This window comes from Mustela lutreola, chromosome 1 (assembly GCF_030435805.1).
Source record: "Mustela lutreola isolate mMusLut2 chromosome 1, mMusLut2.pri, whole genome shotgun sequence".
Lineage (NCBI taxonomy): Eukaryota > Metazoa > Chordata > Mammalia > Carnivora > Mustelidae > Mustela > Mustela lutreola.
Window position 1 is genome coordinate 61,665,049 of NC_081290.1, and position 25,683 is coordinate 61,690,731.

Here is a 25,683-nt window from a genome sequence, read left to right on the forward strand (position 1 = left end):
GTATTCATCCTTTTTGATGGAGACATAATATTCCATTGTATATATGGATAATATCTTCTTTATTCATTTGTCTGTTGAAGGGCATCTTGGTTCCTTCCACAGTTTGGTGAATGTGGCCATTGCTGCTATGGACACTGGGGTACAGATGGCCCTTCTTTTCACTACATCTGTATCTTTGGGGTAAATACCCAGTAATGCAATCACAGGGTCATAGGGTGGCTCTTCTTTTTTAATTTATTAAGGAATTTCCGCACTGTTTTCCAAAGTGGCTACACCAACTGGCATTCCCACCAACAGTGTGAGAGGGTTCCCCCTTCTCCATATCTTCTCCAACACTTGTTGTTTGCTGTCTTGTTAATTTTGGCCATTCTAACTGGTGTAAGGTGGTATCTCAATGTGGTTTTGATTTGAATCTCTCTGATGGCTAGTGGATGAGCATTTTTTCATGTGTCTGTTAGCCAGTTGCATGTCTTCATTGGAGAAGTGTCTGTTCATATCTACTGCCCATTTTTTTTTATTTTTTTTTAAAGATTTTATTTATTTATTTGACAGAGAGAAATCACAAGTAGATGGAGAGGCAGGCAGAGAGAGAGAGAGAGAGGGAAGCAGGCTCCCCGCTGAGCAGAGAGCCCGATGCGGGACTCGATCCCAGGACCCTGAGATCATGACCTGAGCTGAAGGCAGTGGCTTAACCCACTGAGCCACCCAGGCGCCCTCTACTGCCCATTTTTGATGTGGTTATCTGTTTTTTGAGTGTTGAGTTTGAGGAGTTCTTTATAGATCTTGGATAGCAGCCCTTTGTCTGTAGTGTCATTTACAAATATCTTCTCTCATTCCATGGGTTGTCTCTTTGTTTTGTTGACTGTTTCTTTTGCTGTGCAGAAAAAAAAAAATTATTTCTTTTTTAGTGTTCCAGAGTTAATTGTTTATGCACCACACCCAGTGCACCATGCAATATATGCCCTCCATAATACCCACGACCAGGCTCACAAAACCCCCCAGCCCCCTCCCCTCCAAAACCCTGTTTGTTTCTCAGAGTCCACAGTCTCTCATGGTTCATCTCCAGAAGCTTTAATCTTGATGAAGTCCCAAAAGTTCATTTTCGCTTTTGTTTCCTTTGCATTTGTAGACATGTCTTAAAAGAAGTTGCTGTGGCCAATGTCAAAGATGTTACTGCCTATGTTCTCCTCTAGGATTTTGATAGATTCCTTCCTCATGTTGAGGTCTTTTATCCATTTTTAGTTTATCTTTGTGTATGGTGTAAGAGAATGGTTGAGTTTCATTCTTCTACACATAGCTGTCCAATTTTTCCAGCCCCATTTATTGAAGAGACTGTGTTTTTTCCACTGTATAATTTTTTCTGCTTTGTTGAAGATTATATTAAAGTTAAGGGTCCATATCTGGGCTCTCTACTCTGTTCCACTGGTCTATGTGTCTGTTTTTGTGTAGGTACCATGCTGTCTTGGTGATCACAGCTTTGTAGTAAAGCTTAAAATAAGGCAACATGATGCCCCCAGTTTTTTTTTTTTTTTCTTTTTCAACATTTCCTTAGCAAACTAGGGGTCTCTTCTGGCTCCATACAAATTTTAGTATTGTTTTTTCCATCACTTGGAAAAATGCTGGTGGAAACTGATTTTTCTTGAATGGGCTTTAATATTTCTTTTGCAATCACATATGTCTGGAATCATTCACTTGTGGCAGGAAATGTGTCATAGTTTGGGAGATGAAAGGAGGGTTTGCAAGCCATAGCTAATATTTCTCAGTAGTTATAGGCAAATAGGATGTCAAGGACACATACTTTGCCCTTCTTTCTCAGTTTATCCTACACTGTAACACTAGTTTTCAGATTCTGATGTACATGAGAGTCACCAGGAAAGTTTGTTTAGAATGCACAGCACTATACCTAAAACTCAGAGATTCTAATCATAGTATGGGTCCCTGGAATCTGCATTTTTAACAAGCCTCCCAAGTGACTCAGAGAAAACACTATAAAATCAATCATAGGGGAAATTTGCCTTAACTTTGTTCCCCAGAAAACAGAGCTTAAAGCATTAATGGTTGGGGTCTTCACTAGAAAATTTGACCCTAGAGAAGCTGGAATGAAGGCACATGGGAATATGATAGATTAGGAGGGAGACCCAGTGTAATAAGTGACACTGAGCTAGCTGAGCATTTTTTATCATGCCCAAGTAAGTGTTCCATCCCTCTCTCACATGATAGTATCGTCCTAGGGCCCTCAAAAACTATTGAGTCCTAGACAGTCCTTTTTGGAGAATGAAAGGGAAAAGCTTATCTTCCAGCTTATATTTCCCAATATTCCCTAGGTATTTTAACTCCGTGTGCTTCCATTTGGGTTCTGCATAGGTTTAAGTGAGCACTGCAGTACCTCATGCTTCTGTGGCAAGTGAGGTGCTCAGCACTGGAGGTAAGAGGCTCAAGTAATGAATACCAGACTGGGTGCTGGTATTCATTTTGTGAAGTAGATGTGGAATAGGTGCAGCAGAGGTGGCTGATGAAGCTCACATAGAATACGACTGTAGCCAGAGCTGGGTCCTGACAGATGGCCAAAAGGACCTGTGGTGTCACATTAAAGCCGTCTGATACAGAGTCCATGGTCAACTTCTTCCTTACTCCATCTAACAGGGGAAGAATGTCTATGGACCAGAACAAAATGAAGTCCTCAAAGACAGCCAGGGTGAATGAACTCTGTGGGCTATCAAATTAAACTCAGAGCTGGAAACACCCCTCTTCTCACCACATGCATCTCCATTTCAGACAAGATGGACTGGAAAACCACATGCCTGGAAAGTGGCCTTGGACCAGACTGGGAGGGAGATGGAAGAGAGCCTTGAGTATGTGACTTGGGGGAAGGACCTCATTCCTTCTTCTTATCTCTTACTTCTGTTGCAATAAGATTCAGAAGGCCCTGCAGGGTCAGCAGGGGCATAAACAGAAGCAGGCATGGGCAGGACATGGAGTTTAGTCTGGAAGGAAAAGCATAGTAAGTAGAGGTTTCAAGTCAGTCAGGTGTGAGTTAGGGCAAGCCTGGATGATGTCCACCTTGAGAAGCTGTACCAATACTTACCCAAAACAGCATACACATAGTACCTGGGGATATACAGGTATCCAACCAGTGTGAGTGAACATATTCTTCACCTTCTTGTCCAAGTTGTAGTCTGGTGGTGTTAATGTAAGCTGAAGTCCCACACTCAGTCCCACCTGGTTGGATAGAAGTTAAATAGAATTTGGGAATCTTGCACAATCAGCAAAAGAAGTTTTATTGCACTGTATTTGTGCTGTTGGTATTTATGCTGATGTGGCAACTGTAGGGTCCTGGAGGATAGTTCAGTGATGGTTTCCCCACATCCCTCATAACCAAGAACAAAGACTAGAGGAGCTGGTACACCAAGACAGGGCAGTCTTTCTGTTGAAAGGCTTAGAAGACTTGAATACATTATCTCAGGCACTAATTAAAGAGAAATTACAACTGCTAGTACTACACAGGATCTCTGACCACCTGCATTTAAAGCCATGGACTTCTCACTACAACACATGAACATGATCTATCATATTTGCATTCCTTAAAAACCTCAGATCATTTATTTAAATCAAATTATAAAAACTTTGTTTCAGTGAGGATAAATGGGGTTTGGAACTGATTATGCAAGTTCTTGAAATAAGGGTGTTTTAAAGTTATAAATGTATATCTCTACATTAGTTTCCTAGGGGTGCTATAACATGTACCACAAACTAGGTGGCTTACAATCACTATATGTCTTCTCTTTCAGTTCTGGAGGTCAGAAGTCTTCCATCAGGGTGTCAGTAAGACTTTGCTCCCTCCAAAACTTATAGCGTAGGATTCTTCCTTCCTTCTCCCAGCTTCTACTGGCCCAGGCTTCCTTGGCTTGTGGCCACATCACTCAGATCATTCCTTTCATCTTCATATGGTCATCTTCTCCCAGTGCATGGCCGAGTCTTTATTTTTATTTATTTATTATTTTTTTTTTTTTACAGATGGAGATCACAAGTAGGCAGAGAAGCAGGCAGAAAGGAGGAAGCAGGCTCCCCGCTGAGCAGAGAGCCCAATGTGGGGCTCCATCCCAGGATGCTGGGATCATGACCTGGGCCGAAGGCAGAGGCTTTAACCCACTGAGCCACCCAGGTGCCACATGGCTGAATCTTAACAAGGCATTCCCCTTTCTGTGTGTCTATCCTCTTGTTACAAGAACACCAGTCATCTTGGCTAGGAACACCTAAAGGAACTCATCTTAAATTGGTTGCATCTACAAAGAACCCATTTCTAAAAAAGCTTTCATTCTGATATACTTAGGTTATAATTACAACATATCTCTATAGGGAGGACACAGTTTAACCCCCAGCAGACTCTAAAATCAAAACATCACTAAAGAAATCCATTCTTTAATTATTTCTAACCTTCACTCCCGAGTCTTCTCTTCCATCCACACCATCAGAATCCCTATCACATTGCTTCTTACACATGCTCCTCCCTTTCACACCCATTGCTACGATAGACCAAGCTCAAGAAGAACCAAATAAAGCAGCAGCTTTGCAACCCAACAGCTTCTTTGATACCCCAGAACTGGTTCTACTTCCCAACTGAAATTCTAGTACATATACACTCACAGGACTATTACGAAAATCCCATCACCTAATTGATTGATTATAGTATATTCAATCCATATTGAGCAATTGCTCAGTAGAGAAGACATGTTTTCATCTAAAACCTAGTACTAACCTTGTGGAAGCTTAGTATTCAAGTTATTTGGCATCAAACCTATTTAACACTTTAATTTCTTTGTCTTTCTGCTAATCTACAAGGCTGCATAAGTACTATTTCAGGTGCCAGAACAGAGCTTAAAGAACACAGATCAAGGCCAGGATGCATGGAGTCTGTATCATTGAGAATCTACTCTGTGCCCAGGGATCTTCGCTATGGCAGATTCCAAAAGGGAGAAACCCCACTGTAGAGGAACACCCTCTTTGTTCTCTCTCTAAAGTACTATAGAATTATTTCATTCCTACAAAATTCTTCTTAGGATCATATTTGGAATGGACTGAATGTTTGTGTCCCCTCAAAATTCATACGTTGAAATCCTACCCTCCACCCCAGTGCGATAGTACAAGTAGATGGCCCCTTTGGGATGTGATTAGGACAAGATTAGGTCATGTGGGTGAGGGGAACCAGGAATGAATCAGTGCTCTTGTAAGAGTCACTAGAGGGCTTGTACCCTCTCTCTGCTGTGAGAATACAGCCAGAAGCTGGCAGTCTACAACTGAAAGACAGCTCTCACTAGATCCTAACCATTTTGGAGCCCTGATCTAGGACTCCCAGCCTCCCAGAATGTGAGGAATAAGTTTCTGTTGTTGATAAGCACCCCCAGTCTATGGCACTTTGTTACAGCAGCCCAAACTAATAAAGACACTAGTCTTCCCATGGCTCCTATAAAATACTTTAGTATTTTTGATGTATGATCATTAAGGAACCATGTTCCTACTGTTCCTTAGAAAACCCCTAAGTCATAGAAGGTTCCCAGCACAGGGATGGCAGCATGGACTGTATAACTCCAGCCTTAAAATGATCCAAGTCACAGGACTGCCAACTTCACAACTGTTGACAGTGGACTCAGCCCCTAATTTTCACTTCATTGAGCTTCTGTGTCCCCCTTTTAAAGAAAGATACATTACTGACTGGGGCAAGAGGCTTGAGGGTTAGAGACCCAGGTTTGTCCTTGCCAGGTTTCCCAGCTGCAAGATCCAGGCAATACTTGTAACTTAACTGCTTTGAATCTCCAAAATTTATGCTGAGTGGTAGGTGAATTACAGACTAAGATGTAAATGAAGAAAACGCTCAGAAAAGCAGGGTGCCTGGGTGGCTCAGTCCGTTAAGCATCCAGTTCTAGATTTTGGCTCAGGTCATGATCTCAGGGTCTTGGGATAGAGCCCTGAATGGGGAATCCACATTCAGCAGGGTGTCTGCTTACAGATTCTCTACCTCTGACCCTCCCCTGATCTCTCTTGCTTTCTCTGAAATAAATAAATTTGTTTTTCTTTTTAAAAAGGAAAAGAATCTAAAAATTGTAATTATCCTACTTATGACAGCTATGGTTATTCTTATTTGTCTTAAAGACAGAAAAGCAATTTTAGTTTCCTTCTCCTTCCTTCTAGAAAAGAAAAAAAATTAAGAAAAAGACAGAGAGAGAGAATGAGAGGCTGAAAGCCTTGACTCCATTTAAAAGCCAAAGGTCGAATTCCATTTTTGGTGTTAAGCTTTGCCTCCTTCTTCTCTTCTATTCTAAGTCTTGCCTTGCTCCACTGTCTCCCCTAACCATGGTTTATACCACGTGCTAAGCAAAACCTATCAAGGATTGTTCTGTACTGTTCATGATGTTTTCTTTTTTCTTAATCCGATTCTCACTTCAAGACCTAAATTCAACCAATGTGAGGACAGATGGTGTAGGGCCCTTTGCCCTGCCAATTTAGCAACCCTGGCAATGATTCAGCTCCTGCACAGAGAAGGAGTGATTTTGCCTGCATGATTTAAAAATACCACAGTGTTTTAACCCCCGGCAAAACTGTTTGGCAAACAACCCCTAGCAGATTTGTATGTGTGTGGATGATGTCACCACTCCTTACCAGATTTGTCTAAACAAGGTTTGCTCAAGATAAATGGCTAACTGTGGCTGTCATTTAAATGTAGAATCAGGAGACAAAGCTGTGCAAGCCTGGAAAGAAATTTAGCTGAGAAGGTGGAACTTGTGCCACTGTCTTCGTTCTTCCCATGACTCACCTTGGTGATCAGTCAAGTTTCCTCTACTTCCTCATTTGAAAATGAGAGATGTCATCTACAGCTGATTCTGCTCATCCAATTGCTGGGTGATACACCATGGGTTCTTGTTATTGCAAAGGATTCCAAGATGAGAAACAACTGCAGCCACCCTCAAGGAATTTATGATTTAATGAGGCATGTGAAGTTTGTCCCCCAAAGCTCATCTGTTCCTCAACAAATTCTTATGAGGTTATCTCAACTCAGAAATCCCTTCCCTCCAAACTTATATCTGGCTGAGTACTTTTCCTCACTCAGGCCTCAGCTCAAATGTCATCCCTGCAGAGATTCTACCTCACACTGCCTCATATGAAGAAACTCTCTACTCCATACATTCCTGGCCACTCTCTGTCCTGTTATCATGTATCATTCCCTCATTGAGCTGCCACTTTCACTTACATATTTCTTTCTTACTGGCATTTCACCAGGTACAGGAGCCTCTGCTGCTACTAGTTTCCATGGCCTTGGTAGGAGAGAGACACTAGTGTTCTGGAGCCCTCGTGATGCCAAAGCTGGAAGGGAACCTGTGGAGGCAGTGGGGATAGATGACTCTATCACCAGTGTGGTGATGCTGAGTCTCTGCTCTTTCACATGGATAATAATAATAATGATGCCAACATAGAAGCATTATTGTGATAATTAAATTATGGATTTATGCAAAATGCCTAGAACAATGAGGTCTTACTTAATGTTAGCCCCATGAGGCTCTTCTGAGGAAAAGTAGTGTGAACTAAGCACTGAATTTGTGTTTAATAGATCTTCATTAATGGATAAACAAACTAACATTTCTGTGAATTAAGAATTAAAGGAATCCAAGGAACATCAGTAGAGATTTAAGGGAAAAGCTCTTTCTTTATACATTTACTTGTCACTTCCACCCTGTGACTTGTCATTTACTTATCACTCCCACCCTGTGACTTCCAAAGAAGTTAGGCATGAATGTAACAAAACTTGGCTAAAAAATCAAGCCAAAGTCAGAAACCTTGTTATGCTCATAATGGCCCTTGAGTTCTCACCTGTGAGGTTGAGAGCTCTTACACTGAGCCCCAGGTCTACCTATGTTGGGGTTTGCCTTCCTATTGGTTGTGTTAGGGTAGTCAGCCTAGGAAGCCAGGGATGCCTGAAGGTCCTTTCTGGAGAGAATGGACTTCTATGGGAACAACCCCACCAGCTGTTACTACCCAGACATTGGATGAGTTTGAATATCAATTATGTTTAAGTTGAGGTTTTTCCTAGGAAGCTACTTCTTGGCAGTCATAAAAATGGCCCAAATGGGGACATAGACCCAGTTGACACTGTGCCTCTAAAACACAGCACAGAACTCAACTCACACTCACACCAAGATTCCTCTTTCCAGAGTGCTCATGTGATGTGTTAGAGAGACCATAGCTAATGGAGAGAGGCTCATAACATGCTTCCTGGAGGAGACATGTTATAAAAGACCATTAGCATGAGGTGAGCCCATTTCAGGGGCCCAGAATCAAACTACCGAAGGCCCAGACACAAACAGGTGCTAAGCTATAAGAAATCAGAAATGCTTGTGGCAATTAACCTAGGTTCTCATAGGAGCTCTTTTATAATTCGTGAAAAGCACATGGATTTTGATCCATTACAAGAGACAGTACCTTCAACTGGGAATTTATAAAACAAACACACACTTTCCATGATGGTCTTGAACAGCCTCTCTTGTGTTTTGGGGTTTATGGATATATGTACAAGCTGCAAGTCAAACCCAGGCCTTGACACCATCTTGAGGCCAGCTGTGTGACAGGACCCTGAATTTGGCAATCACCACCCTCCAAAAGGGGGACACCAAATATCACCCAGTATTAGGATGTTGACCCAGGACCAGGATTTTTTTTTTTTAATCACCTAAATTTATTTTGTTCAAAAAAATCTTAAAAGAAAACCAGTGAGAGAGCAAGAACAAGAAAGTGGTTAAGCCAGGCTTTATCATCTTTTATTTTTCTTTCTTTTCCAACACATCATCTCAGCTTTACAGAAAAGTGAATGCTTCTGTGTAGAATGTTTATTCATAAGAAATCAAGTTCTCCAGGGAAAAGTGGGTGACATGTACTCCATGGGATCTCTCTATGTGATTTTGGCAATTGCTTGTGAGTCCGTAATTACTCCAAAATAAAAATTGTTTAAATAAGACAATTTTTAAAATTTTATTATGTTATGTTAGTCACTATACAATACATATTAGTTTTTGATGTAGTGTTCCATGACTCATTGTTTGCATATAACACCCAGTGCTCAATACAATCCTCCTTAATACCCATCACCAGGCTAACTCATCCCGTCACCCCGCTCCCCTCTGAAACCTTCAGGGTTTTTTTCCTGTAGTCCATAGTCTCTTATGGTTCATCTCCTCCTCTGATTCCCCCACCTTCATTACACTACTGGGTATATACCCCAAAGGTACGGGTGCAGTGAAAAGAAGGTCCACATGCACCCCAAAGTTCATAGCAGCAATGTCCACAATAGCCAACCTGTGGAAGAAGCTGAGATGCCCTTCAACAGATGAATGGATAAAGAAGATATGGTTCACATGAGAGACTATGGACTCTGAAAAACAATCTGAGGGGTTTGAAGTGGTGGGGGGTGGGAGGTTGGGGTACCAGGTGGTGGGTATTATAGAAGGCATGGATTGCATGGAGCACTGGGTGTGGTACAAAAATAATGAATACTGTTATACTGGAAAAAAAAAAAAGAATCTCAAGCAGAATATACACCGGATATAGAACCCAATGAGGGGCTTAATCCCAAGATGCTGAGGTCATGACCTGAGCCAAAATAAAAAATTAAATGTTTAACTAAAAAAAAAGAAGAAGAAGAAGAAGAAGATATGGTTCATATACAAAATGGAATATTACTCAACCATCAGAAAGTATGAATACCCACCATTTGCATCGACATGGATGGATCTGGATGAGATTATGCTAAGCGAAATAAGTCAAGCAGAGAAGAAAGGGAAAAATAAATAAGGCAATAATTTTTAAAGTATAGATAAGAATTTTGGTTTCTCCTTATGTGCATTAAATTCAAGTTGAAAAAATATTTAGATAATTCTTTGAAAGGGCTCCAGGTTATTGATATGTGGTTACACTTTCTCCTCTACCTCCATTTATGAGGTAAATTTATCATTTTGTGCACTGGAAATGCTATGAGGTTAGTGGTGTCACACTCCTTTTTAAAGGTAAGAAATGGAATATTACTCAGCCATAAGGGATGAGGTCTTGCCATTTGTGACAATGTAGATAGACCTAGAGACTGTTACTCTAAGTGAAATAAGTCAGACAAAGAGAGACAAATACCATGATTTCACTTATATGCAGAATCTAAAAACCAAAACAAATGAACAAAAACACAACAAAACAAAGACTTGTACAGAGAACAAACTGACGGTTACCAGAGGGGATGGGTGGGAGGGAAGGATGAAATAGGTGAAGGGGATTAAGAGGTACAAACTTCCAATTATAAAAGGAATAAGTCACTGAAATAAAAAGTACAGCATAAGGAATATAGTCAATAATATTGTAATAACTTTGTATGGTGACAGATGGTAACTACACTAATCATGGGGAGCACCACATGATGTATACAACTGCTAAATTACTATATTATACACCTGAAACTAATGTAATATTGTATGTCAACTATACCTCAGTAAAAATATAAAATTAAATTTATTTTTTTTTTGAAAAGGAGAGAAATGAAAGAATCAGTTAAGTTAGATAACTTGCTGGAAGTCATTCAATTAAAACTAGAGTAATTCCAAGGCCCAACAAAGCTAGAGTAATTCCAAGACCCAACAAAGCTAGAGTAATTCCAAGGCCCAACAGTCTTGCAGTTCTGCCTCCCTGCAGGGCCTACAAGAGCCAGGAAAAGCTTTCTTTTCCTCCATCCCAGGAACTAACTAACTTGAACATAATTAGGTCTCGAAAGTCTTGCTTTCTGGTTTTTTTGTGTTTATTTGTTTGTCTGTTTGTTTTCCCTGTGATTCTTCCATACAATCTACCCAAGGTCTTCATACCCTAGGTGGACTAGCCAGAGAGTGAAATCTTGACAAACTCACTGTGTCAAGCATTGTTCCTTTCAGACCCAGAGGAAGCTCAGCTCAGCCCATACACTACATCCTTTATTCACAGATGTAGTGGATCACTCATCCATCACGTAGTGTTTCTGGAGGTCTCATATTATGCTTTAGTGGCACCGAAAGAGGGTCCCAGGGAAAAGTAAGAGACCGATATTAATAGATGCCAAGCACAGTACAGGACACTCTGCAGGATGCAAGCAATGTGCTGGATTACAGCAGGCACTTGAAAGAACTTGCTGCCAGCTTAAATAAACCAAAAGTAAGGCAGAGAGAAATTAAATGTCCTAAGTGTCCAATATGTGCCCCAAACCTTGCTACATGTCCTAACTTACATTATTTTGTTCATTTCTTGGAACAGCTCTAAAATACAGATATTATTATCCCTTGATCATAGACATGGAAGCTAACTGAGAAACTGCACCTTGTCCAAGATCACCAACTAACAATTAGTACAACAGAAGTAAGAGCCAGGCATTTCTCTTTCCAGACCCCATGTTCTCTCCATCACACCTGAAGGATCTGGTCCATGTGTCTTGTGTGGTCTCAGGGAGCCACTGGCAACATCAAGTCATAAGATAATCAGTATTCAGTGCACAAGTGAAACAAGACCAGAAAAACCCATATTTGATGCTTGAATGTTGCTCAGAAATCCATTTTAGTGTGTTCTATAAATGTGATGGGCCACTCAGGGACTCCATGTGTCTTTAAGGACACCCTTTTGGGTCAGAAGACTTCAGCCTCAACGGCTTCACGTGCTTTGTTTCAACTGAAGAGGAAGTCCTACTCACACACAGGTCCTACCACCCTAATCTGTGGTCACATTTCACAGGAAACCAAACCTAAAACGGACCTAGGAGGGGCTTTCTGCTAAAGGACACTGCTTAGAATTGAGAATAATTCACCTCATTGCATTACGGATTACTGGCTCCCAGAGTTTTCTGCAATGCTGCCACGGTGGCCCCTCACAGGAGACCAACATCTCAGCACGGGACCTTGTGCACCTCCACGGCTCTTCAGGTAAACTAAGGAGGCCAGCTCCAACTGAATGGGCATCTCACTGGCATAAAGGATCATTAGGAAAGAGCTGACACCAAGCAAAAATTGTTTTTATAACATTCAGTGCTGGGCCTTCTATAAAGCATTGAATGGCATAAAGAAAGCCAGCTCCCTTAACTCAGTTTTTAAAGAATCCTTCATTCTGCTGGAAGAAAAAAATCAAGATATGTACCAATTAAAAATTTAAAGACTAGATGTTTTCAATCTTCTCATTCTGGAGCTTAGAACCCCTGACTGTTTGCTACTAAAACCTAAAGGCCAGCCTGGTTGCTGGCTTTCTTGGCTGACCTTCATTAGGACAGCCCCCTAGAAAGGCAGACACAATTCAAAGTAGGTCATTGAAAGCAGAAGTTAACTCCTGGAGCCCCTGTGGATATATGTTTCTTTTTTTAATGTTCTAAATTGAAATAATTTCCTTTCTGGTTTGGTGTGACTTTGTAATCATGCCAACCATCCTTCCACTCACAGAGGTGAGGAGCCTAAGAGTAAGAGTGAAGGTGGGTACAGTGTTCACCCTCCAAGATGCCGGGAGGCATCTCTGCCAGGTGTTTCTTGGAAAGAACAAATAAGACATCAGTGAGTGAGATAGAAAAGAGAGTTGGTGTCCTCAAAGTCTGTCTGCTTTAAAAGATACTGACATGGCTGCACTTTATCAATAATGATTTTTTTTAATTGTGTGCAAGTGTTACTTATTTGATTATCCTCTTTGTTCTATTGTAGCATAGACCCTCAATGATGTTTCTCCATTGGTTTCCTGGGGGGCCCTCAAACCATAGGGAATGGTTATTTCAAATCTCAGGAAGGCCTATAGACCAGGTCAGTTGGAGGTCTGCCAGAAAAATGACAGTACTTCAGAAAACCTCTGAGAAACTCAAGATAAAATGTGCCCCAGAGAAGCAGGAAATGCTTTTTAGCATTTACAGCTCCATCTCTTGCTGGCCAATCTGTAGGTATTAACTCCCTTGATCCTCACACCCAACCTTTTGAGCTAGGTTAGTATTTTCCCCCATTTACAGAGGAACTTGAGTGGTCCAAGTAAATGTTCAAGGTTGCCCAGCTACTAATGCCATAGGAGAATTCAGAAGTACCCTGACTTCACCTGAGCTGACTGATAAGAATGATGTTTCTTGGCAGCTTCCTGGGGTTCATCTTAAAGCCGTTCCTGGAGCAGTGTTAGAAATATTTAATGGTGATATTTCTCTTCTTCTCTCCAAGGAGCCCACTTAGACAACTCCATGAACAAGACCATTCTAAAACCAAAGATTATCCTTTTCTGTACCATCTGGCCAGCGCTGGCCTTAGCATCAGGAGACCATATTTCTAGCTCACTTTGCCTTGAGTCAGGTTCTGTCCTGGAAAGACTGTGGGATTTAACATCTGACGAGTTGGTCAGGATCCAAATTCTTGCCACTTGGACCAATCCTCAATTCCTGCATCTTTATAATGGACCAAGATCACATAACACTTGCACTGACAACTTTTTAGCTTCAATAATATACTATTTATACTAAATGAAATATGGCACATATTTAGCACTTAGTAAGCACTCAATAAATGTCAACTTACTCACCATTACTTTCCTTACCCCAAATCAGTGCTGACCTTACTCTTAAAACATTCCCATGATTACCATGGAATTATTAATATGGATGAATTTATGAATATTTTATTTTAATAATCTCATTAAACAATAGTAATATATCACAGTTGCATGTGATATCACAGTTGCATAGTCTTGTACAAGCAGCCTTTACTAAGTGGGCAGGGTGACACCAGGTCATTTAAGAGATGTTGCCACTGAGGCTCTGGGAAGTTGATGTGGTTGTACAATATGGTGAAATAGAAAAAGAAGGTGCTTTGAGGTCAGTCAACACTGTATGTGAATGTGATGTGTGACTTGTGTGTCTTTGGGTAAGTGACTTAACCTCTCTGAGCTTCAGTCAGCTGTTGATGATGTGTTGTAACTCAAAACTGGGTAAAATAATACACTTTGTAAGTTTGTGAAGATGAGAGCATACATATGGTGTCTGACACAGAAATCACGTTCAGGAAATAGACAAGTGGCAGCTGAGAGGTACCACTGCCAAGGTCAAACAGTGAGTAGCAGAGCTCACTCTAGAAGCATCTTTTTATGAACACCACTACATAAAGCACTTATATTCATATGTCAACTATAATTCAATAATATTTTTTTTTAAAAAGCAGTTATAGGGGCACCTGGGTGGCTCAGTGGGTTGAGCCTCTGCCTTCAGCTCAGGTCATGATCTCAGGGTCCTGGGATCGAGCCCCGCATCGGGCTCTCTGCTCAGCGGGGAGCCTGCTTTCTCCTCTCTCTCTCTGCTTGCCTCTCTGCCTACTTGTGATCTCTGCCTGTCAAATACATAAATAAAATCTTATAAAAAAAAAAAAAGCAGTTATAGACAACATTGTAGACAATTGCCATGGTGTACCAAGACCCGAGTTCTGAAGAGTTCCTCCAGGCTATACCTACCCGTTCTAGTGTGAGAAAGATACAGGGCTCTAAGGGGTTACAGCATTAAACCGAGATAAGTACTTGAATCTAAATTAGGTTGAAGGTTTTTACTGATGAAACAAAATGTCCAGTGATGTTGCAAGGTGAATTATCAGTAAGTCTGAAAAGATATGGCTAAAGTTCAGTATCAGTAACTTAAGAAAGAAAAATTACCATGGAAAACAGAACTGTGAAAAAGTCATTATGGAAATATACTTTGTGGTTTTTGTTTCATTTGTTATTTTGTGGATGGGATACATTGGAAATCATCATCATGGTTCACTCTCTTTTTTTAGTAGGTATATTTAGTCTTACTCTGTACAAAAGAATGCTGGTGTTCAGAGAGATTCCCTACACTGTCCACTTTACACAGTGAATAAGAGGTAAAGCCAAAAAGGGGACCTGGGTATTCCTGAGTCCCAAGCTCCTGTGAGGCTTCCTCAGTGCTCTGCTGTATGTGTTCAGGGTCATGATCATAACATCATTTTCTTTCAAACTAAACAACAGCATTTTCTGATGTCTCAGATAGACCACAAGCAATAGCAAATTGGTATATGAGTTTGGTTATTTTATCTCATTGGTGATGCTAATTGAAGGACTATTTCCCAAACACTTAAGCATAATAAATAGAAGTTCACCATGCTGACATGACACTGTGCATAGTTACCCACCACCTAAACCAAGAGGAGTCAGAAGATCTGAACATGACATGGAAATTCCATATCCATGTGTTTGAAGACACAGTCTTCCATTGTGGTGGGTTTTCTGTTGAATTTAGTGTGAGGTAAATATGAGGGGTGCCTAAGGCCCAGACCCAACCTCTGAGAGAGTTAAGCTTTTGTGGGGTTCTGGTGGACCCATATTTAATCATGGGTTTTGCAGATTTCATCTAAGGCTTTCAAAGTTGATAGGACTCAGCAGTATTATCTCATTCTGGCATTCTGGTCCATGTATCTATCTTCTGTGATTGTGAAGTGTTAAAAGTGACTTAGGTTATAAGTTCCTTTCCAATAGGCAAATCTATCCAGGAAACCAAATTAATGTAGGGAGGTAACTTCATGCAAAGAAAGTCAGAGCTGTGTCATTACACTCTCTGGACTCCCTGAACTATCGATAGTCTGATGTCTTGATAGGCACCTGAGAGCCACTCTGCCCCATAACTCCTATGGATGTTCATAGCTCAAGTCCCCCTTAGTCCTGGGCATGTCCGGGGATCTCCTGACCAGCTCTACCTCTATGGGAATTCCCCATAAGAACACTTTCCAACCCCAAACTCTTACTTCTGTTCCCAAGATCTTCCTACTACTTGACTCCACCTATTCTTTGAGAAAGAAAGAACCTGGGTTTAGGTTCAGACTGTTACTACCTAGCAGAATGCTTTCAACAGCTTATTTAATCTCTCAGAATCCCAAGTCATCCTTTAAAAGATGGAATTGCAATACTCACCTTCTGGATGTGTGGGCAAGAATGTGACGCAGTACATAAAAAATTACTTATTATAGTGCAAGGCAATTATTAAGAGCAAAGTAAAGGATAGTGGCTATATTATCATTTTTAGCACAGTTATCATCAGCTTAATATGTATTCAAGCAAACCTCCATTAGGTTCCTTGGCTTCCTTTCCTTCTTTAAGAGTTTTGACCTAAAGAAGTCCTGTTTTAAGGTGATTTCTCCAGAAAGCTAATTTCCTCATTTTCATATTTATTTTAATCATTCATCTTTCAAAGCCTTGGAAGTGTCTTGCAACTCCTCAAATGTACCAATCCTCTAAAAATATTAAGACTTATTGAAAAAAGGTACAAATTTCTTTAAAACACTTTCCTTGCCAATTTGAAATCCTACTGTCCTTCACAGTACTGATACTTTTAGAAATTGCTCAATAGTTACCTGTTGAACTAGATCGCATAACCATTTATAGTTGACAAGATACTTTCACTTCCATCATCCCATTTGGTCTTCAAACCCATCCTATGAGCAAGGGAGGGTGAGTGTTTATATCCCCCTTTTCAGACTGGAGAAACAGAGTCAAAGTTGCACAGTGCTCTGTACGGTTAAGCACACTGGGTCTTAAAGACCTGCTTCCTATCTTGCCGGGCCAGTGATCCTGAATAAAAGAAGGGGGAGAAGAAAGAGTTAATTATATGGAGGAAGCTCAATTCAGGGGTTAAGTTCTAAATGCACTTGAAGTTTCAAAGAAAGCAGTGACCTCATCTGAATCCATACTGTGCATTTGTTCACTAGACAGATTTGGCTCAAGAGGGCTCTTGCTGAATAAAATGACAGAATTGTTCAATATTGAAAAATCTAGGTCATTTGGATTGTTGCCTGAGGATGGAATCTAAAGTAAACAGGGTGTCCTACATAGGGTTCTGGCATTCAGCAGATGGTGTTATTGTTATTGTTGTTATTGTTGTTGTTGTTGTTACTGATTACATTACTCTCAGTTCAGTGTCTATTAGATTACCTGGCTTTTCTTGTCCTGTATTTGGGCTTAAAGATGCTCTCGAACTTCTTTGAGACCCACTTTATTGTGAAACAGATCCTCAGAAAATGACCAGCATATAGCTGATGCTTAATAAATGACTATTTTAAGAATGACAATGCTTTCACTATGGACCTTTAGATGTCCATGGGGGAGGTAGGGTCCCTGGACCAATCTCCATCCAAGGGCCAGCCTGTAAATTGTGTCAGGTAATGGCAGAGAGATGATAGATGGGTAGGTAGGTAGATAGATAGATAGATAGACAGACAGACAGATAAGGGCCTGGAAGTGCTAGCCCCACTCAGTGTGTTTCTGCCTTGATTTTATGAAAGCCAGATGCAAACAGGTTGAAATAAACAGGAAAACCTTTATTTTTTTCTGATTTTAATTTTTATTGTGTTATTTTAGTCACCACACAACACATCATTAGTTTTTGATGTAGTGTTCCAAGATTCATTTCTTATTATAACACCCAGCACTCCAAAACATCTGATTAAGCTCTCAATAATCTACATTTTGTTTTTGCTACAGTCTAGTTTTATCTGAGCAGTAAAACTACCTCGATGATAAGAGAGCAGGAAGAGGGAAGGATGGGAGAGAAGGAGGAGGAGGAGGAGGGGAAGGATGAAGGAAGCGAGGGTAGAAGGAAGAGAGGGTGGTGAGGAAACAGCATGAGTGAGTGAAAAAAAGGATAAAGCAAGAAGCTATTTACTACAAAATGAGAAAAAGTGGGGAAAGAAAAACCCTACCACGGAAGGAAGGGAACACTTTCTGCAGCAGAGAAAAAGATATGAGTTTTGAAAACAAAATGCACCAATGGGGATATATTCTAAAATCTATAGTTTGCATCAGATCACTAAGGGTGTTTTCAAAATCATTTAAAATAAGAAAAAAAATGGATGCAGGTGCACATTACCTTGAGATACTTAAGGGAGGTTACTTGTTACCAAGACAGTTGCAAAATCTTTTTTTTTTTAAATAATATGCCCATACTTAATAGCAGAAAAACTAGAAAAGCAGTCTTCTATATTCCTCAAAAAAAAATCTATAATAACAATCCATTTGACTCAAATGCCTCCATTTGTTGGAAATCCAATAAAATTAAATGTTATACTTAATTAAATGTAGCTGATTGTTCTGACAAGGTACAGAAATATAAATCCAATCAGCACACAGCTTCCTCTACGTCTGAGCATCTCTAAGATGTAACTTTCTCATTTTTTGTATGAAATAGAAGAAAGCCGTGTATAACTGTGACCAAATCAATAAACATCTGCATCTGAAAAGTCAGATGTTTCAACATGTTTACTCAAAGCGTATGCATGTGTGCATGGACAGACATACATGTGCACGCACAGACACACGAGCACATTCCTTGGTCCTAGTCCCCAAAATATTCACACAGTGACCCCTCATTCCCTGCCTCAACTCCAAGTGACATCTGTCATTTGGGATTTGTTGGATGTGACTATTTAGAGAACTAGATGTGTATTGTATGCACTTTATGCTGGATTCTTTCTTGTTTTCAAGGTTTAATGAAAAAAAGCATCAAACCTTAATTCTGACCCTCCCCTCCAGCCTTGACCCAGTTTCAGCTGCAGAGCTACATCGTAGCTTCCTGACCATCTCTAATATCCTCCCCACCAGTTCAGAGTTAGCTTTCAGCCATTTCCTGTGTCCATTCAGATACAGTCATTACTGGCATGATGTTTCTTAAACTTTGAAATAAAGAGGCTAGCATTTTTATAATAAGCCTTATCTTTGAGGAATAAGTGAGAAGTATTTGAGAGCAAAAAAAAAAAATCTTCACCATAAATGCATTGTTTTTCCTTCATAAAATATTAATTTCAGATCAGGTGAAATGCAGCAGAAGTATTTATGATAACATGTCTCTTTGCAAGCTCAGTTTGGTAGCACTGGTGAATTCCCAGTGGAGAACAAGAGTTCTCCAGGATAACAAGGAAATGTGATTTGTTGCTTTACATATTTCCAATTGTTTAAACTGTTTATGGTACCATAAGGGTATTAATTATTTTCGGATTAAGATCCGCACCAAAATCCAATCCATTTATAAAACAAGTCTTCCCTTCCTAACATATTCACTGAGACCCCAGATGAATTTCAAGCTTAGAAACAGCCATTCTGGTTTTAAAGCCCAAATCTAATGTACGTTCTTTGGAAATCTTAAGCAAATCTTATAGTCTATCTATAGGACCTTGCTTTCTTTATTTTAATAGTTTTCTGAAATATTTATGTGCTTTAACCATCAAATCCATTATCTTCTTAAAAAATGCTTTTCAACCCACAAAGTACTTAGTAAGCTAATTGAATGTAGTAACCGAGACCATCCCTCCAAAACCGTGTGGCTATTTGGCCAAAATGGATGCTTAGAGCAGGGACTCCTCTCAGCTCCCAGCCATACTGTGCTCCTCTCTTTGATATGGCCCTCTGTATCCCTTGAGAGCAATGGATTGCCTTTTAATGTTGGTACCATAGGGTAAAGCAATGTTGCTCAAACTGGACTCATTTTGGACCCCAAGGAGTTTCAGAGCCTTAGATGTCTGTAAATCCCATGAGAATTCTGTCACCGAAATGAAAGCACAGATCTCTAAGCCAAAATGAATTAAGAGTGTATTCTGTTTCTCCTGCCTAGGTTTTGGAAGCTGGTACATTGGTCCGGCAATTATAGCACCGTGTTGGCATTTAAGAGGAGATTTGCATTGGCATCTAACGTTTAATACAGTTGATATCTCTCCTTGTTGGAGAAATAAACAGTGATCATGAAAAGAGGTGGCCTGTCCTCACAGACTCCCCAGGGCCCCAGGATCTCCTGCCAGGTTCCTCCCTGACTGTGGGCCCCCACAGGCAGAGTGCAGCTCTTTTTGGGAATCCCACGTGCTTCTGCCAGCATTCCCACCACAGAGCCAGCTCTGGACATACCAGTGCCATTTGCACCAAGGACCCTGCTGTGACTGACAGATGGTACCTAAGCATGCCTTCTCTTTGATCACAAAAGCCAGGGTTAGCCTTTGTTTCTGTGGCTAACTAGGAAGAGAAACTAAAGGAAATGCCCCAATTTGTTTTAAAAAAAAATAAAATAAATGTACAAACACATGTGATTTTTCTCCCTGGCTGGACCTTATAGCATCTCTGGGTTGCTCTTTTATCTTGGACAATCTCTAGACCTGGAAGCTCCATGATGGCCTGGGGGTCTCCTCTCCCTTCCATTATCATGCCCCAAGAAGGAGTCAGGACAACTCATAAGGAGCAGTAGAGAAACGAGTAATGAAATCCTCCACTGACCCCAGGAAGGTGCATGGACCCCTCTGGGCATGCTTTCCTCTGTGTTCCAATACCACCATATATTCCTCTATTATTTACAGACACATATTTAATATAGTTGCTTTCAGTGCCATACAGAAACAAACCAGTGTTACTAGACAGGGCCTTGTTCTGTGGTCTCTAATTCCTAATATCTCCATGGATGGTGCTTAACACATAGCAGAACCTCACAGAATACATGAACAATCCCAAACCCAAACGACAGTCGTGGGAGCCTGGGTTTTCCTCACTCATTGCCTATAGTGAGATCTGACACAGGAATTACTGCCTGGTGAGATTCGAAGCCTTTCCCACTCTTATCTGCGGTGTCAGTGTTTGGATGCGGTGGGTTTGCTTTACACATTTCACTGAAAATTAACACAGAAATAACTTCAAGCATATAGAGTTGTTATGAACAGTGGCATGGCTGAATTTCCATTTAGGATGAACCGGGGACAGTGAGGCAGATGGATGTACCCTTTGGTACTTCACTTAGGAATGAGAAAATGCCAGTGTGTGGCCCCAGGCAGAGAGCTGAGAAGGGAAGCTCTCACGTCCACTTCATTCTGCTGCCTTGCGCCTCAAAATACCTGGGGCATTTTCAAAAATATCAGTATCTGGGCTCCACCCCAGAACAACTGGATCAGATTTTATGGGCCTTCAGTAGTTGTAATAGTTCCCCAGGTAATTCTGAAGGTCAGAGAACTGTGAGAACCCACTTGCCCCACCCATGGTCATGAGCAGAGGGAAGTGCTTCTCATTTTGAAGACGAAAGCCTCTAAGTCATACAGGACGTTTCATCTTAAAGTTCAAGTTAACGTCAATCCCTATCTTTCCATATCTTAGATAGCTTAGATAGCTTTCCTGTAATCCTCACAGGAGCCTTACCATACCTGTTGTGTTACCCCCACATCACGTATGAGCGAGCTGAGTCTCAGAGCAGGTAGATTGTTGCCCCAACGTATTACTAAAAAGTATCAAGGGCGATGGTTTGCAGTTTATTGTACGTGCAATGTAGGGCCCATTACTTAACTTCCGTGAATGTCAGTTTGGTTTTGTTTAAAATAATGATGATAATACAGAACCTACGGGGTTACCTGGGGTGGAGCAGGGACACATAATAGGCGTTGGATGTTCATTACATACACATGTCAGGAAGGGAAGAGCCTTGATAATGTACCACTTTCCTAAAGCCTATGGACACGAAATTCTGTCTGCTCACCACACCTCATTCTCACCACATCCTTTTCAAAGTGACTGAGATCAGATAGAACTACAGCATTCTGGGGCAGCTCTTAGACACTCCGAATAAAGCAAAGAGTGGCTTATCTTGGAAAGCGCCACCCATTACGTCATGCTGATGCCACCACCTGGTTGGCTTGTACTTTGTTGTGGGTCCCTAAGACCCCAAATTTTGCTTTTTAAATGCTAGAAAGTTTGGATGCTTCTCACGACATTTTGAAATTCTTTTTATATAATAGGCCGTTCACATCTCTCGCAAGCTGCTAGTTATATCTTTTCTGAACACTTACTAAGATTTTAAATCACGAGCTGTTACAGATCAAATAATTTACGAAGGTTGAAGAACATGGCAAAAGTTAAAGGTTTCCTCCCCAGCCCCTACCCTGTCCATTCCCGATGCCCTCCATGTGAGGACTTCAGCAAAGCCTCTGCAGGAAGCTTGATTAGAGAAGACAGTAAAATGGGAGAAACATAAGAACATACATCCAACTTTTTTAGACTATTTTTTGTCACCAAATATGAAAGAATTACAGGGTTTTTTCTTTTGGATTTTTTTTTATATTATTTCTTTTCAGTGTTCCAGAATTCATTGTATATGCACCACACCCAGTGCTCCATGCAATACATGCCCTCTGCAATATCCACCACCAGGCTTACCCAACCTCCCACCCCCCTCCCCTCCAAAACCCCCAAAACCCTCAGTTAGTTCCTCAGAGTCAACAGTCTTTCATAGTTCGTTTCCCCTCCAATTTCGCCCAACTTTGCGAGAGCACAGAGAAAGAGGTAGAAGCAGACTCCCCACTGAGCAAGGAGCCCAACATGGGGCTTAATCCCAGGACCCTGAGCTGAAGGCAGATTCTCAACTGACTGAGCCACCCAGGCACCACAGAATTATAGTTTGTTTGTTTGTTTTTTTAAATAGAACTATTCTTTCTATCTTTTTTATATTCATTTTTATTATGTTGTGTTAGTCACCATACTGTACATCATTAATTTTTCATGTAGTGTTCCATGATTCATTTTTTGCATATAACACCCAGTGCTCCTTGCAATGCATACCCTCCTTGATACCCATCACAGAGCTAACCTATCTCCTCACCCCACTCTCCTCTAAAGTCCTCAGATTATATTACAGAATCTTTGAGCTGAAAGAGACCTATTTGGCCAAACTGATCATTTTTCAGGTGAAAACTGAGGCAGAACACTTCAGTACCATGTTCAAGGTACTTCAAAAATCCTTGTTCAAGGATATACAGAAGATGGCAGGTGAGGCTGGAAAGCAGCTTCTTCCCTGGGGCCACATCCCCAAGCCTCTGATCTGAAGCAGTAAGCCCTTGGAGGGGACTGTCCTGCACCCTATGATCCTTCCATTTAAATTATCTTCCTGTATCCCATCTCAACATTGCTAACTGATGCACTTAAAGAAATGAAGGCAATTGCACTACTAGATATTTACCCCAAAGATACAGATGTAGTGAAAAGAAGGGCCATCTGTACCCCAAAGTTCATAGCAGCAATGACCACGGTTGCCAGACTGTGGAAAGAACCAAGATGCCCTTCAACAGAGGAATGGATAAGGAAGATGTGGTCCATATACACTATGGAGTATTATGCCTCCATCAGAAAGGATAAATACCCAACTTTTGTATCAACATGGACAACTGGAAGAGATTATGCTGAGTGAAATAAGTCAAGCAGAAAGAGTCAATTATCATATGGTTTCAGTTATTTGTGGAGCATAACAAATAACATGGAGGACATGGGGAGATGGAGAAGGGAAGGGAGTTGAGGGAAATTGGAAGGGGAGGTGAACCATGAGAGATTATGGATTCTGAAAAACAACCTGAGGGTTTTGAAGGGGTACGGGGTGGGAGGTTGGGGGAACCAGGTGTTGGGTATTAGGGAGGGCACGGATTGCATGGAGCACTGGGTGTTGTGCAAAAACAATGAATACTGTTACGCTGAAAAGAAATTAAAAAAAAAAAAAATGAAGGGAGTGTTTAAGCAACACATTTAAGTGGTGGGTGGTCCTGAAGTGGGGAAGGGGGAGCAAATCTGTCCTATGTGACCATAATCAAATAATTTAATTCCTCTAAATATTAATATCCAAAAATCAATGTCAGTATAACCCTAGAAACCCAAATGTAACATAGCTGAGGTTACAACAATCTGCAGACTTTGTTATACAAGTGATTGCTTGTGCATCTTTCCATAATGTTGTATTGTTTGCAAAACATTTTCAGATGCATCAACTGATTTCATAGTTAAAACAGCACAGTAAAAGAAAGATTTATGCATTAGCATTTATAAATGAGGAGACACCGACAGCTCCTACAAGGTCACACAGACGGTTAACAGCAGTGCTGGGACCAAGCAGCATCCTTCAACGTTCAGTGCAGGACCTTTCCAGTATTTGGTTCACATCGTTTGTGTTATATGGGTAAAGGTTCAAGCCCTGTTCCCCACCTCCATGGAGGAGACAACTTTCAAAGAGGCCAAGCCCTAGATATACCACACCACATCCAGAGAGGACTGTCAGTGGATGAGAACCTAGCAGCTGTCTCCCCTTTCCATGCAGCGACTCACTGGAAGCAGAAAGTGGGGCACACAGCTGTGAAGTCACACACAGGGTTTCTGAACACCTGGAGCTTAGTCTGGCTCTTCAATGACTCTCCTGCCTTTACTGGTCCAGGACATACAGCTCAAGTCCAAAGCCTAGTCTTTGTCATGCGTGGTCCCTAACAATCCAAATCCCAGTGGACTCCTTCCCATGTACTATCAACATTCAAGCTGCTGACCCCCGTGTTCCGACAAGCAGGATAAAGCCTCTCCGGAACACTGGGTATTCTAACATCTTCATATCTTTGCACATGTCACTGCATTTGCCCAACACACTTCCCCTACTTCTGGGCTAAGAAAAGGTAGACTCACTCTGCAAGACTCAGTTCAAGGACTCTCTCTTTTGTGAAGATTCCCCTGGACTCCAAAGCATAGAGGATTGGTTTTGTTTCATATGCAACTGTTTTTACAAAGCATTTAGATAACAGCCATCCTAGAAAGAGGCAGAATCTATATGATACTGAGTTTTAGGAGTGCCTTGAGGACAGAGACTATGTCTTTTTGGGCACAATATTTGCACAAAGTAAGTTTTCAGTATATAGCAGTTGGATAGATGGATGCATAAATGCCAACGGATGGCTGGCAGGATGATCTAGAAGTGCCTAGTGCTCAGTGGGGTGTAATATGGTAACTGGCCAGGAAATGGCATTTTTAAGTCCTATGCATTCAGACTTCTCCTGCACATGGGTGATTTGGGGCACTTAAGTTAACTTCCCTGAACCTCATTTTTTTTTTACCATTGAAGTCCACTCCCTACCCTGCTATGCTCAGACAGGAGTCCCAGGAGGCTGATGGGTAGAAACTGCAACAATGCCTCCTCACCCTTGGGTTCCTGTTGAGTTTGGCCAATGGGAGACAGCAGCAGGAGATTCTGGCCAAGAGAATTGTGAGATGGGGTTTTCTCACCCACCACACTTCCTCCCTGTGTGTCCCTCATACTGTGGAAGCCTTGGTTCCCTTCCCACTAGCCCCCTGTCTGGGTCCCAGTGACCGCTAGCTCCCCTGACTCCTCCAGGCCCAAGCATGGCAAAAACACACCCAGGCCCTTCACTTTCCTTCATGGTTTCCCCATACCTTGTTCATACATTTAAAATTTTTTTTAATTTATTTATTTGACAGAGAGAGATCATAAGTAGGCATAGAAGGGAAAGAAGGCTCCCTGCTGAGCAGAGAGCCCAATGTGGGGCTGGATCCCAGGACCCTGAGCGGAAGGCAGAGGCTTAACCCACTGTGCCACCCAGGCACCCCTGTTCATAACCTTTAAACCATCTTCTTATTAAACTTCTCAAATTATCAATTTGAGCATGCTATCTGTTTCTTGCTAGAACTCCAACTGATACCATGGGCAATATCCTTCATACCCCCAGGGCCTTTATGTAGATTAAATGTAATCACTGATGTAAAGCTCTTACTGAATACTCCCAGGGTCTCTATGGCTAATTTATATGGTAAACGGAGTTAATAATCTCTCCTATGTGAGTGAATACAAGCCACAAATAAAATGTT

At 41.2% G+C, this 25,683-nt stretch overlaps 1 protein-coding gene across 1 annotated transcript in view; it reads left to right on the forward strand.

Moving 5' to 3' along the window:
• Window positions 1–11,691: 11,691 nt before the first annotated feature.
• The window catches only part of CLNK (cytokine dependent hematopoietic cell linker), a 174,382-nt gene continuing 160,390 nt past the window's right edge, over window positions 11,692–25,683 (forward strand). The window contains exon 1 of the mRNA XM_059165328.1: window positions 11,692–11,963. The gene's annotated coding sequence lies outside the window, so the exon portion shown is untranslated. The remainder of the gene's footprint in view (window positions 11,964–25,683) is intronic.